Source organism: Coregonus lavaretus (genome assembly GCF_964263955.1).
Source record: "Coregonus lavaretus genome assembly, chromosome: 32".
Lineage (NCBI taxonomy): Eukaryota > Metazoa > Chordata > Actinopteri > Salmoniformes > Salmonidae > Coregonus > Coregonus lavaretus.
In genome coordinates, this window is record NC_140019.1 from 8,215,376 (window position 1) to 8,227,863 (window position 12,488).

At 44.5% G+C, this 12,488-nt stretch overlaps 1 protein-coding gene across 1 annotated transcript in view; it reads left to right on the plus strand.

Moving 5' to 3' along the window:
* Positions 1-12,488, plus strand: part of LOC311107550 (5-hydroxytryptamine receptor 4-like) — a gene marked incomplete at both ends in the record, with an annotated part of 113,030 nt that overhangs the window by 31,533 nt on the left and 69,009 nt on the right.

A 12,488-nucleotide genomic window follows, 5' to 3' on the forward strand; every position in this document is an offset into this window, starting at 1 on the left:
CAGATTCGTCCGTCAGACTGCCAGATGGTGAAGCGTGATTAATCACTCCAGAGAACGCGTTTCCACTGCTCCAGAGTCCAATGGCGGCGAACTTTACACCCCTCCAGCCGACGCTTGGCATTGTGCATGGTGATCTTAGGCTTGTGTGCAGCTGCTCGGCCATGGAAACCCATTTCATGAAGCTCCCGACAAACAGTTATTGTGCTGACGTTGCTTCCAGAGGCCGTTTGGAACTCTGTAGTGAGTGTTGCAACCGAGGACAGTTGATTTTTACGTGCTACGCGCTTCATCACACGGCAGTCCCATTCTGTGAGCTTGTGTGGCCTACCACTTTGCGGCTGAGACGTTGTTGCTCCTAGACGTTTCCACTTCACAATAACAGCGCTTACAGTTGACCCGGGCAGCTCTATCAGGGCAGACATTTGACAAACTGACTTGTTGGAAAGGTGGCGTCCTATGACGGTGCCTCTTTGAAAGTCACTGAGCTCTTCAGTAAGGCCATTCTACTGCCAATGTTTGTCTATGGAGATTGCATGGCGGTGTGCTCAATTTTATACACCTGTCAGCAACGGGTATGGATGAAATAACCGAAACCACTAATTTGAAAGGGTGTCCACATACTTTTGTATATATTGTGTATGTACACCCCCCTGTATGCTCCAGTTTCCCTATGCGTCAGCTCTCCCTCCATACAAGTGTGTTCTTGGCCTTGTCTCACTGCAGAGGAAGAAATTGTAGTTTCATTCAATTATATGGATAGAGAGCAAAGCTTGTCCAGAGTGAGTAAACAGCACTATTAGCCATTCATAGTAACTGGCTGGCTACCGTGTGGAGAGACACAATGTGCCGGCCATAAATTATTTAGATTCAATTTCCTCTAAAGTTACGATCCACTTTATTTATCAACCTAATTTACCACATTAACACGATTCACGAGTCTGATGATGAAAGCGAATGCGAAATGAAGAGAACATGTTTTTAAAGAATTACAGGCAAAATATGCAATATATGAATGCATTAATATGAGTTCTAAAAAGCTGCTGAGGAAATCAAGGGTTTACATTATATGGTGGATAAAATGTCAGTGTGGTTGCTGGAGGGGCTCTTACATTAAGTGACAAGGAAAGACATATAGACACAGCTACTCAGGAGACTAACCATACACAACAATTGTCACGGTTTCGGCCGAGGCTGCTCCTCCTCCTTGCTCGGGCAGGCTTCGGCGGTCGTCGTCCCCGGAGTACTAGCTGCCACCGTTGTATGTTTCATGTTCGTTTGGTTTTGTCTTGATGTTGTACACCTGTTTCCAGTTAGTGCTCATTAGTGTCCTATTTAGTTCTCGTTGTTTGTGTCAGGTGTTGTGTGTGATTGCGCTTCTGTTTGGTGTTCTGTGCTACGTGTTTCCCTCCGTTGTCTAGGAGAGGGTTTTTCGCACATGTTAGTGTGCCTTTTGTTTGATGCCTGTGTGCGCCTTTATTTCGCCTCCGGGCTTGTTGAGCTCGTGTACTAAGTGAACATTTCACTAAAGTCTTTTGGACTTAGTTTCTGCGTCCTGCGCTTGATTCCTGCACCACACCCACCTACAGCACCCTGACAACAATATGATTCTTATTTCTACAGTATTGCATAGTAGCTAGTTAATTCAAACTGCTTTCTATGTTTGAGCCCAGCATTAGCGTATTAATCAACAGAGGGGTCAGGCTTAGGACAGCTGAGTGCAGAGATAGATAGGCTTGCGTCACTCCATCCCCTGCAGTTATTATTATGGAAGCAACGTTACAATAATAATCCCAGCAAACTAAAATTGGTTCTGAGAAAGCTCCCAGAACATTCAGCAAATGTTTTCATAACACAAAAACTGTCCAGTTGTGCAGATGATTATACAATGTTTGTATAAAACATTCACCTGATGGCCTCCTGAGTGGCGCAGCAGTCTAAGGCACTGCATCGCAGTGCTTGAGGCGTCACTGCGGACCTGTGTCACAGCCGGCCATGACCGGGAGACTCATGAGGCAGCGCACAATTGGCCCAGTGTCGTTAGGGTAGGGTTTGGCCGGCCGGCATTTCCAGTGACTCTTTGTGGCGGGCTGGGCGCCTGCAAGCTGACTTCAGTCACCAGTTGTATGGTGTTTCCTCCGACACATTGGTGCGGCTGGCTTCCGGGTTAAGCGAGCAGAGTGTCAAGAAGCAGTGCGGCTTGGCAGGGTCGTGTTTTGGAGGATGCATGGCTCTCTTCTGAGTCCGTACAGGAGTTGCAGCAATGGGACAACACTACCAATTGGATATCATGTAAAAGTACATGTTGATTTTATTTTTATTCATTTGATGTTTCCAGAACGTTCCCAGAACACGTTTCATTAGGTTGTGGGAACATTCAGGTGGGAGCATTGTAGGTAGGGTGATCACATTTAACATACCCAAATGCGGGACAACAGGATGATTTTGCGGGATATTCATGGGACTGTGTAGTCTACAGAGTAATAATTTTATTAATGACGTCCCAATTTCTTAACATTTGTATCGACAGATGTAGCCTATTAAATATCATTATAGAATATCCATAAAATGCATCCTCTAATTGCAACATCTGCCTATGTCCAAACATATTGTCTCAAGATTATTATAATTTTTTAATAGCCTCAAACACCAAGTTAAGCATACCTAATCTCAAAATAGGCCATGGCATCGTCACTGTCAATCGTGAATGATAATTCTTCGTGGCTTTACCAGCAAAATGTCAAAACTGCATCTGCATCATTTGATCTCAATCAGTTTCATGGGAATTTGCATTTAGATCTTCTTGAATTACTGTTTCGTGAGCAAATTAGAGCAGATGGTGTTAACAAACTACGTAGCCTTCCTGTATTTTGTTTCAATTAAAGCACATTATGCCTAGTGACGCGCGCTGTTGAGTTCTGGAAGCATTATATATTTTTGGTACTATTCAGCTAACCATCCTAAAATCTCATAAGAAATTAGGTGGTGTTTTTGGTGCAACAGTAACTTTATATATGCTATTATATTTGGTTATGTAGAATACTAATTAATCATTATGTAATCTTGTAAGACATTGATTCAGCTTTGTTCTATACTTAACTAAACTAGCACGATTTTGAGAAGTGACGGAGTGTGTCACTCTGGCAACACCGCACCTCTGCAGTCTGCGCACCAAATAAGCAATTGAAGTACACCTACCCTACTCCTTTGCCTGTGCAACATTTGGTAACGCAGAAACAAGAAACCACAAAATCTGGGAATATTTGGCCAAGGAAACATTTCTGGTTGGTCTCAGGGAATGTAAAACAGTTAGGAAGGTAGACTTTTAAAATGGGATTGAGTGAAGTAGCAGCAAATATGTTGAATGAGCAACTAATGAGCATGGAGAGCCTTACAAGTTTGACGAAGTTACCTTATATCTTTAAGACTAATACGGCTACTTACTTTTGTAGCTCTTCATCAGAAGCACTCTTTTTGTAAGTAGTAAGCCTAACTGTCCACTGCAAGTTTAGCTGGAATTTTGCACGAAAGGATTTGAGAAATATGATTAGTTGACAATAGGCCTATGACATTGACCTACGTCTTGTCTTGCGCTGCGCAGAATATCAGATCTCAACAATGATTGGAGAAGTGGGCTTAGGCTACCACATCCTTATGACATATATATTTTCATAAGCGCAACGTGACTACAAGAGACAGGTTGGAAAATATGACTGAAATATGGGACAAATGTACTTTAAAACAATTTTTTTGTGGTGTTTGTTGATAAAATGCGGGACCTGATTGTTTGGTTGGGGACGCAAGACACAGGGCCAAAATGCGGGACAAACCTGTACAATCCGGGAACATGTGGTCACCCTAATTGTGGGGACATCACAAAAAACTGTGCATTCGGAAAGTATTCAGACCCCTTGACCTTTTCCACATTTTGTTAAGTTACAGCCGTATTCTAAAATGGTTTAAATAAATACAAAATCTAATCAATCATCACACAATACCCCATGATGAAAAAGTGAAAACAGGTTTTTAGAATTTTTTGCAAATGTATTAAAAATAAAATACTGTATTCAGACCCTTTGCTATGAGACTTGAAATTGAGCTCAGGTGCATCCTGTTGGTCAGGGAGGTGACCAAGAACCTGATGGTCACTCTGACAGCTCTATAGTGCCTCTGTGAACTCTATGAAGATGGGAGAACCTTCCAGAAGGACAACCATCTCTGCAGCACTCCACCAATCAGGCCTTTATTATAGAGTGACCAGACGGAAGCCATTCCTAAGTAAAAGGCACATGACAGCCCGCTTGGAGTTTGCCAAAAGGCACCTAAAGGACTCAGACCATGAGAAACAAGACACTCTGGTCTTATGAAACCAAGATTGAACTCTTTGGCCTGAATGCCAAGCGTCACATCTGGAACACACCTGGCACCATCCCTATGGTGAAGCATGGTGGTGGCAGCATCATGCTGTGGGAATGTTTTTCAGCGGCAGGGATTGGGAGACTAGTCAGGATCGAGGGAAAGATGAACGGAGCAAAGTACAGAGAGATCCTTGATGAAAACCTGCTCCAGAGCACTCAAGTCTCTGAATGTCCTTGAGTGGCCCAGCCAGAGCCCGGACTTGAAAACAATCAAACATCTCTGAAGAGGCCTGAAAATAGCTGTGCAACCAGACAGAGCTTGAGAGGATCTGCAGAGAAGAATGGGAAAAACTCCCCAAATACAGGTGTGCCAAGCTTGTAGCCTCATACCCAAGAAGACTCAAGGCTGTAATCGCTGCCAAAGGTGCTTCAGCAAAATACTGAGTAATGGGTCTGAATACTTATGTAAATGTGATATTTGCGGGGGGGGTTTTAATTTCTAAAAACCTGTTTTTGCTTTGTCATTATGTGGTATTGTGTGTAATTGATGAGGGGGGAAAAAACGATTTAATCCATTTTAGAATAAGGATGTAACGTAACAAAATGTGGATTAAGTCAAGAGGTATGAATACTTTCTGAAGGCACTGTATATGTTCCAAAAACACAAAAACTGTCCAATGGCACTGGAGTTAATAGCAGCCGTTTTGCGGGCTCCTGACCAATTGTGCTATTTGGTGTGTTTTTCTGCGCTGATCTTAACTTTTTTTTTTACAAAATGTTTCCGCCATCATTTCCTATGACCAAAAAGAGCTTCTGAACATCAGAACAGCAATCAATAACCTCAATTTGGATGAGGATTTGTACTTCAATGAGTCGGCAGCGAACAACTTATTGCTCATCCCGGACCAGGCCCAAATCCCCTACATACGGAGAAGGAAGAGGTGGCGATATAGAGGCTGGCGTGCGGGATACCTGACGATACTACGTCGGTGAGTGGATAGACCCTCCATTCTTTTGGCAAATGTGCAATCACTGGAGAATAAGCTGGATGAGCTCCGTTCGAGACTCTTCTATCAATGGGACATTAAGAACTGTAATATACTATGCTTCTCGGAGTCATGACTGAACAAGGACATGGATAATATACAATTATCTGGGTTTTCTGTGCATCGGCAGGACATAATGGCTGCGTCCGGTAAGCCCCCGAGGCGGGAGGGGTGTGTCTCTTTGTTAACAACAGCTGGTGCGCAATCTCTAATATTAAGGAATTCTTGAGGTTCTGCTTGCCTGAGTTAGAATACCTCATGATAAGCTGTAGACCATACTATTTATCGTAGCTGTCTATTTATCACCACAAACCGATGTTGGCACTAAAACCGCACTCAACGAGCTGTATAGGCCCAAAAGCAAACAAGAAAATGCTAATCCAGAGGCGGCACACCTAGTGGCCGGTGATTTTAATGCAGGAAAACTGAAATCCATTATACCTCATTTCTACCAGCATGTCACCTGTGCAACTAGAGAAAAAAAAAACTCTAGATCACCTTTACTCCACACACAGAGGCGCATACAAATCTCTCCCTCGCCCTCCATTTGGCAAATCTGACCATAACTCTATCCTTCTGATTCCTGCTTACAAGCATAAACTCAAACAGGAAGTACCAGTGACGCGCTCAATACGGAAGTGGTCCGATGAAGCGGATGCTGAGGTACAAGACAAATATGTTCCGGGATTCATCTGATGACATTGAGGAGTTTACCACATCAGTCACCGGCTTCATAAATAAGTGCATCGAAGACAACCAGAAGCTATAGATTACAGGCAACATCCGCACTGAGCTAAAGGCTAGAACTGCGCATTCCAGGAGTGGGATACTAATGTTCAGGCTTATAAGAAATCCTGCTACGCCCTCCAACTAACCATCAAACAGGCAAAGCGTCAATAGAGGACTAAGATCGAATCCTACTACACCGGCTTTGGTGCTCATTGGATGTGGCAGGGCATGCAAACTATCAGCGATTACAAAAGGAAACCCAGCCACAAGTGCCCAGTGACGCGAGCCTACCAGACGAGCTAAATGCCTTCCACGCCTGCTTTGAGGCAAGCAACATTGAACCATGCATAAGAGCACCAGCTGTTCCAGATCACACTCTCCATAGCCGATGTGAGTAAGACCTTTAAACAGGTTAACATTCACAAGGCCTCAGGGCCAGACGGATTACCAGGACGCATACTCAGAGCATGTGCTGACCATCAGGCAAGTGTCTTCACTGACATTTTCAACCTCTCCCTGACCCAGTCTGTAATATCTACATGTTTCAAGCAGACCACCATAGTCCCTGTGCCCAAGAACGCCAAGGTAACCTGTCTAAATGACTATCGCCCCGTAGCACTCACATCTGTAGCCATGAACTGAAAGGCTGGTCATGGCTCAACTCAACCCCATCATCTCATACGCCCTGGACCCACTCCAATTCGCATACCTGCCCCAACAGATCCACAGATTACGCATTCACTATTGCACTCCACACTGCCCTTTTCCACCTGGACAAAAGGAACACCTACGTGAGAATGCTGTTCATTGACTACAGTTCAGTTTTCAACACCATAGTGCCCTCCAAGCTCATCACTATGCTAAGGACCCTCTGCAACTGTATCCTGAAATTCCTGACGAGCCACCCACAGGTGGTGAGGGTAGGCAACATCACACCCGCCACACTCACCCTCAACATGGGGGACCCTCAGGGGTGCGTGCTTAGTCCCCTCTTGTACCTTTTCATCCACGACTGCGTGGTCATGCAAGACTCCAACACCATCATCAAGTTTGCCGATGACGCGATAGTGGTAGGCCTGATCACCGACAACGATGAGACAGCCTATAGGGACGAGGTCAGAGACCTTGCAGTGTGGTGTATGGACAACAACCTCTCCCTCAATGTGAGCAAGACAAAGGAGCTGGTCATAGACTACAGAAAACGGAGCATCACTTGCTGCATCACCACATGGTATGGCAATTGCTTGGCATCTGACCGCAAGGCGCTACAGAGGGTAGTACATACGGCCCAGTACATCACTGGGGCCAAGCTCTCTGCCATCCAGGACCTCTATACCAGGCGGTGTCAGATGAAGGCACTCAAAATTGTCAAAGACTTTGGCCACCCAAGTCATAGACTGTTCTCTCTGCTACCGCACGGCAAGCAGTACCAGAGCGCCAAGTCTGGGACCAAAAGGTTCCTGAAGAGCTTGTACCCCCAAGCCATAAGACTACTACATAGTTAGTTAAATAGTTAACCAAATAGCTACCTGGACTATCTGCGTTGACCCTTTTTGCACTAACTTTTTTACTCATCACTTATGCTGCTGCTACTGTTTATTATCTGTCACTTTATGTACATATCTACTGTACCTCAACTACCTCGTACCTCTATCTACTAGGTACTCGTACCCCGTGTATATAGGCAAGTTATATTTACTCATTGTGTATTTATTATTACTTTTATTATTACGTGTTTTACTTTTCTATTATTTCTCTATTTTCTTTCTCTCTGCATTGTTGGGAAAGGCCCGTAGGTAAGCATTTCACTGTTAGTCTACACCAGTTGTTTACGAAGCTTGTGTTGAATTAAATTTGATTTGAAATGATTTCTTTAGCTTGTGGTAACATTGTGGGGACATGACAATAGATATGTTGCCAAAACACAAAAACTGTCCAGTTGTGCTGATGATTACAATGTTTCTATTAGGTTGAAAAAACATTTGCATAATGTTGCAAAACCATTCCCAGAACAAATGTTTTATGGTCTTTAAAAGTTCCTAATACATTTTTTAGGTTATGGGAATATTGTGGGGATATGAAAAGAGATAGGTTCCCTTAACACTAAAACTGCCCAGTTGTTCTGACATTCAGAAAATGTTTGTATCAGGGTGCACAAAACATTCCTTTGATGTAGCAAGAATGTTATTCCTATGTTCCCAGAATTATAAAACGTTTGAACAGTCCATGAAGGTTTCTTTCATGTGTTAGTGTTATTTTACTGTTGAGGAAGTTAGTTGTACAACAATCCATGTAGAAACACATATGGCAGACATTTTGAATAACATTACAATTTATTAGACATTTATTGTACAAACATATACAAGGCAGAGACAGTAAAGGTGCATCAAACCTGGGACTGAAAGACTAATAAACAGCTTCTATCTCCAGGCCTTCAGACTGTTAAAGTCATCACTAGTCGGCCTCCGCCCAGTACCCTGCCCTGAACCTTAGAAAAAACAAATATATCTTGATTAGATAAGTGTCTTTCTGGGTAAGCTTTGCACAAATGTACAATACTTGCACATTATTCTTAAATAAATGATTCAATCTCTGTCAAGTTGGTTGTTGATCATTGCTAGACCGCCATTTTCAAGTTTTGCCATAGACTTCCAAGCCGATTTAAGTCAAAACTGTAACTAGGCCACTCAGGAACATTCACCGTCTTCTTGGTAAGCAAGTCCAGTGTATATTTGGCCTTGTGTTTGAGGTTATTGTCCTGCTGAAAACAGGATTTCTTCTTGGATTTTGCCTGTGCTTAGCTTCAGTTTCTTTTTTATCATAGAAAACTCACTAGTCCTTGCCGATGACAAGCATACCCATAACATGATGCAGCCACCACCATGCTTGAAAATATGAAGAGTGGTACTCAGTGATGTGTTGTGTTGGATTTGCCACAAACATAACGCTTTGTATTCAGGACATAAAGTTAATTTCTTCGTCACATGTTTTGCAGTTTTACTTTATTGGCATATTGCAAACAGGATGCATGTTTTGGAATATTTTTATCATGTACAGGTTTCCTTCTTTTCACTCTGTCAATTAGGTTAGTATTGTGGAGTAAGTACAATGTTGTTGATCCATCCTCAGTTTTCTCCTATCACAGCCAGTAGACTCTGTAATTGTTTTAAAGTCACCATTGGCCTGATGGTGAAATCCCTGAGTGGCTTCCTTCCTCTCCGGCAACTGAGTTAGGACAGAAGCCTGTATCTTTGAAGTGACTGGGTGTATTGATACACCATCCAAAGTGTAATTAATAACTTCACCATGCTCAAAGGGATATTCAATGTCTGCTTTATTTATTTATTTATTTTTTATCTACCATTGGTGCCCTTCTTTGCGAGGCATTGGAAAACCTCTGGTCTTTGTGGTTGAATCCGTTATTGAAATTCACTGCTCGACTGACGGACCTTACAGATAATTGTATGTGTGGGGTATAGAGATGAGGTAGTCATGTTTAATACTATTATTGCACACAGAGTGAGTCCATGCAACTTGATAAGCACATTTGTACTCCTGAACATATTTAGGATTGCCATAACAAAGGAGTTGTCACGATCGTCGGAGGAAGTGGACCAATGCGCAGCGTGATAAGTGAACATACTTTATTTATTAATTCACCACACGAAACAAAACAACAAACGATACGAAACGTGAAGTCCTTGGTTACAATACAAACCATACGGAACAAGATCCCACCACACACTGTGGAAAACAGGCTGCCTAAGTATGGTTCCCAATCAGAGACAACAAGCAACAGCTGATACACGTTGCCTCTGATTGAGAACCACACCGGCCAACATAGAAACAAATGAACTAGATAATAACCCTAGCACACAAAACACATAGAAACAACACACCCTGGCTCAACATAACAGAGTCCCAGAGCCAGGGAGTGACAGTACCCCCCCCCCAAAGGCGCGGACTGCGACCGCGCCAAACATAAACCGAACAGGGGAGGGCCGGGTGGGCTTTCCTCCCCGGAGGCGGTTCCGGCTCCGGGCTTGACCCCCACCCTCCAACAAACCCCCCAAAGCGCCCCTGGTCCGGTCTGGCCCTGCTGGCCGGAGCTGGACTGAACACTGGTGGAGCGGATTGCTCTAGCTCCGGAGTGGAGCAGCTGACCGGTGCCGGACCAGGCACCGGTGGAACAGGCACGGGCTGTGCCGGACTGACGACGTGCACCACAGGCTTGGTGCGGGGAGCAGGGACGGGCCGGACCGGGCTGACGACGCGCACCATTGGCTTGGTGCGGGGAGCAGGGACGGGCCGAACCGGGCTGACGAAGCGCACCACTGGCTTGGTGCGGGGAGCAGGAACAGGCCGGACCAGGCTGACGACGCGCACCACAGGCTTGGTGCGGGGAGCAGGGACGGGCCAAACCGGGCTGACGACGCGCACCATTGGCTTGGTGCGGGGAGCAGGGACGGGCCGAACCGGGTTGACGAAGCGCACCACTGGCTTGGTGCGAGGGGCAGGAACATGCCGGACCGGGCTGACGACGCGCACCACAGGCTTGGTGCGAGGGGCAGGAACATGCCGGACCGGGCTTGCTACGCGCACCACAGGCTCGGTGCGAGGGACAGGAACAAGCCGGACTGTACTGGGGACACACACCACTGGCCCTACGCGGGGATCAGGAACGGGCCGGACCAGACTGGCAACACACCCCAGTACCTCTCGCCGTGCCTCTACATTCTCCTTCCCCCTGGTGACCAGTGACTCCCGTAACCTGGCGGCCTCCTTTGCCAACCCGCTGAACCACTCTATCCCGGCCTCCTGCTGCCCCGTCGTCCACGGCGTGAGCCCCCCCCAAAAAAAAATTCTGGGCGTCTCTCCTCCCCGTGGGCCAGGCCTCCATGGCTCTCGCCAGACTCTCGCTCCTCTGCTCCAAAGTCCAGCCTCGCTCCTCCTCACGCTGCTTGACCCAGTCGAGGTTGATATTCATCAGAGTCACCTCTGGCGTTGGCTCCTGGACACACTGCTTGGTCCAGTTATGGTGGGATCTTCTGTCATGATCGTCAGAGGAAGTGGACCAATGCGCAGCGTGATAAGTGAACATACTTTATTTATTAATTCACCACACGAAACAAAACAACAAACGATACGAAACGTGAAGTCCTTGGTTACAATACAAACCATACGGAACAAGATCCCACCACACACTGTGGAAAACAGGCTGCCTAAGTATGGTTCCCAATCAGAGACAACAAGCAACAGCTGATACACGTTGCCTCTGATTGAGAACCACACCGCCCAACATAGAAACAAATGAACTAGATAATAACCCTAGCACACAAAACACATAGAAACAACACACCCTGGCTCAACATAACAGAGTCCCAGAGCCAGGGCGTGACAGGAGTTTAAAAATTATTGACTCAAGACATTTCAGCTTTTCATTTTTAATATATGTGTTAAAATGTCCTAAAACATTATTCCACTTTGACATTGTGGGGTATTGTGTGTAGGCCAGTGACAAAAAATCTCAATCTAATCAATTTTCAATTCAGGCTGTAACACAACAAAATGTGGAAAAAGTCAAGGGGTGTGAATACTTTCTGAAGGCACTGTATAAATATATATTTATATTCCGGACTCTGACTTTGCTCATTCTGATATTTCTTCATTTCTTTTCACTTTTGGATTATGTATGTATTGTTTTGTATTGCTAGATGTTACTGCAATGTTGGAGCTAGAAACACAAGCATTTTGCTGTACCTGCAAATCTGTGTACGCGACGAATAAACTTTGATTTTATTTAAATGATTGCCTGGCAGATTGAGGTGAGGTGTACATAGATATGCATATTTACTAAGACATATCATACCCATAGTTTGGATAAAAATGTAAGGATTGCAGTACAAAGGGAAAACTACTAGAAACATTAGGATCCTGTTGGTGCAGCAGACTAAATCATCTACAGGGCTTGAAGATGGCAGATCGCAGGTTCAAATCTACTTGATTACCATTCTTTAAAAATGTTATAGCTATGTTTGGTAGCCATTTAATTAAAAGTTTGGCAACTTCATATAATAGTGCATTCGGAAAGTATTGAGAGCCCTTAACTTTTTCCACATATTGTTACGTTACAGCCTGATTCTGAAATTGATTAAATGTCCCCCCCCCTCAGCAATCTACACAAAATACCCCATAATGACAAAGGAAAAACAGATTTGATAAATTTTTGCAAATGTATATAAAAAACGGAAATATCACATTTACATAAGTATTCAGACCCTTTACTCAGTACTTTGTTGAAGCACCTTTGGCAGCGATTACAGCCTCGAGTCTTCTTGGGTATGACGCTACAAGCTTG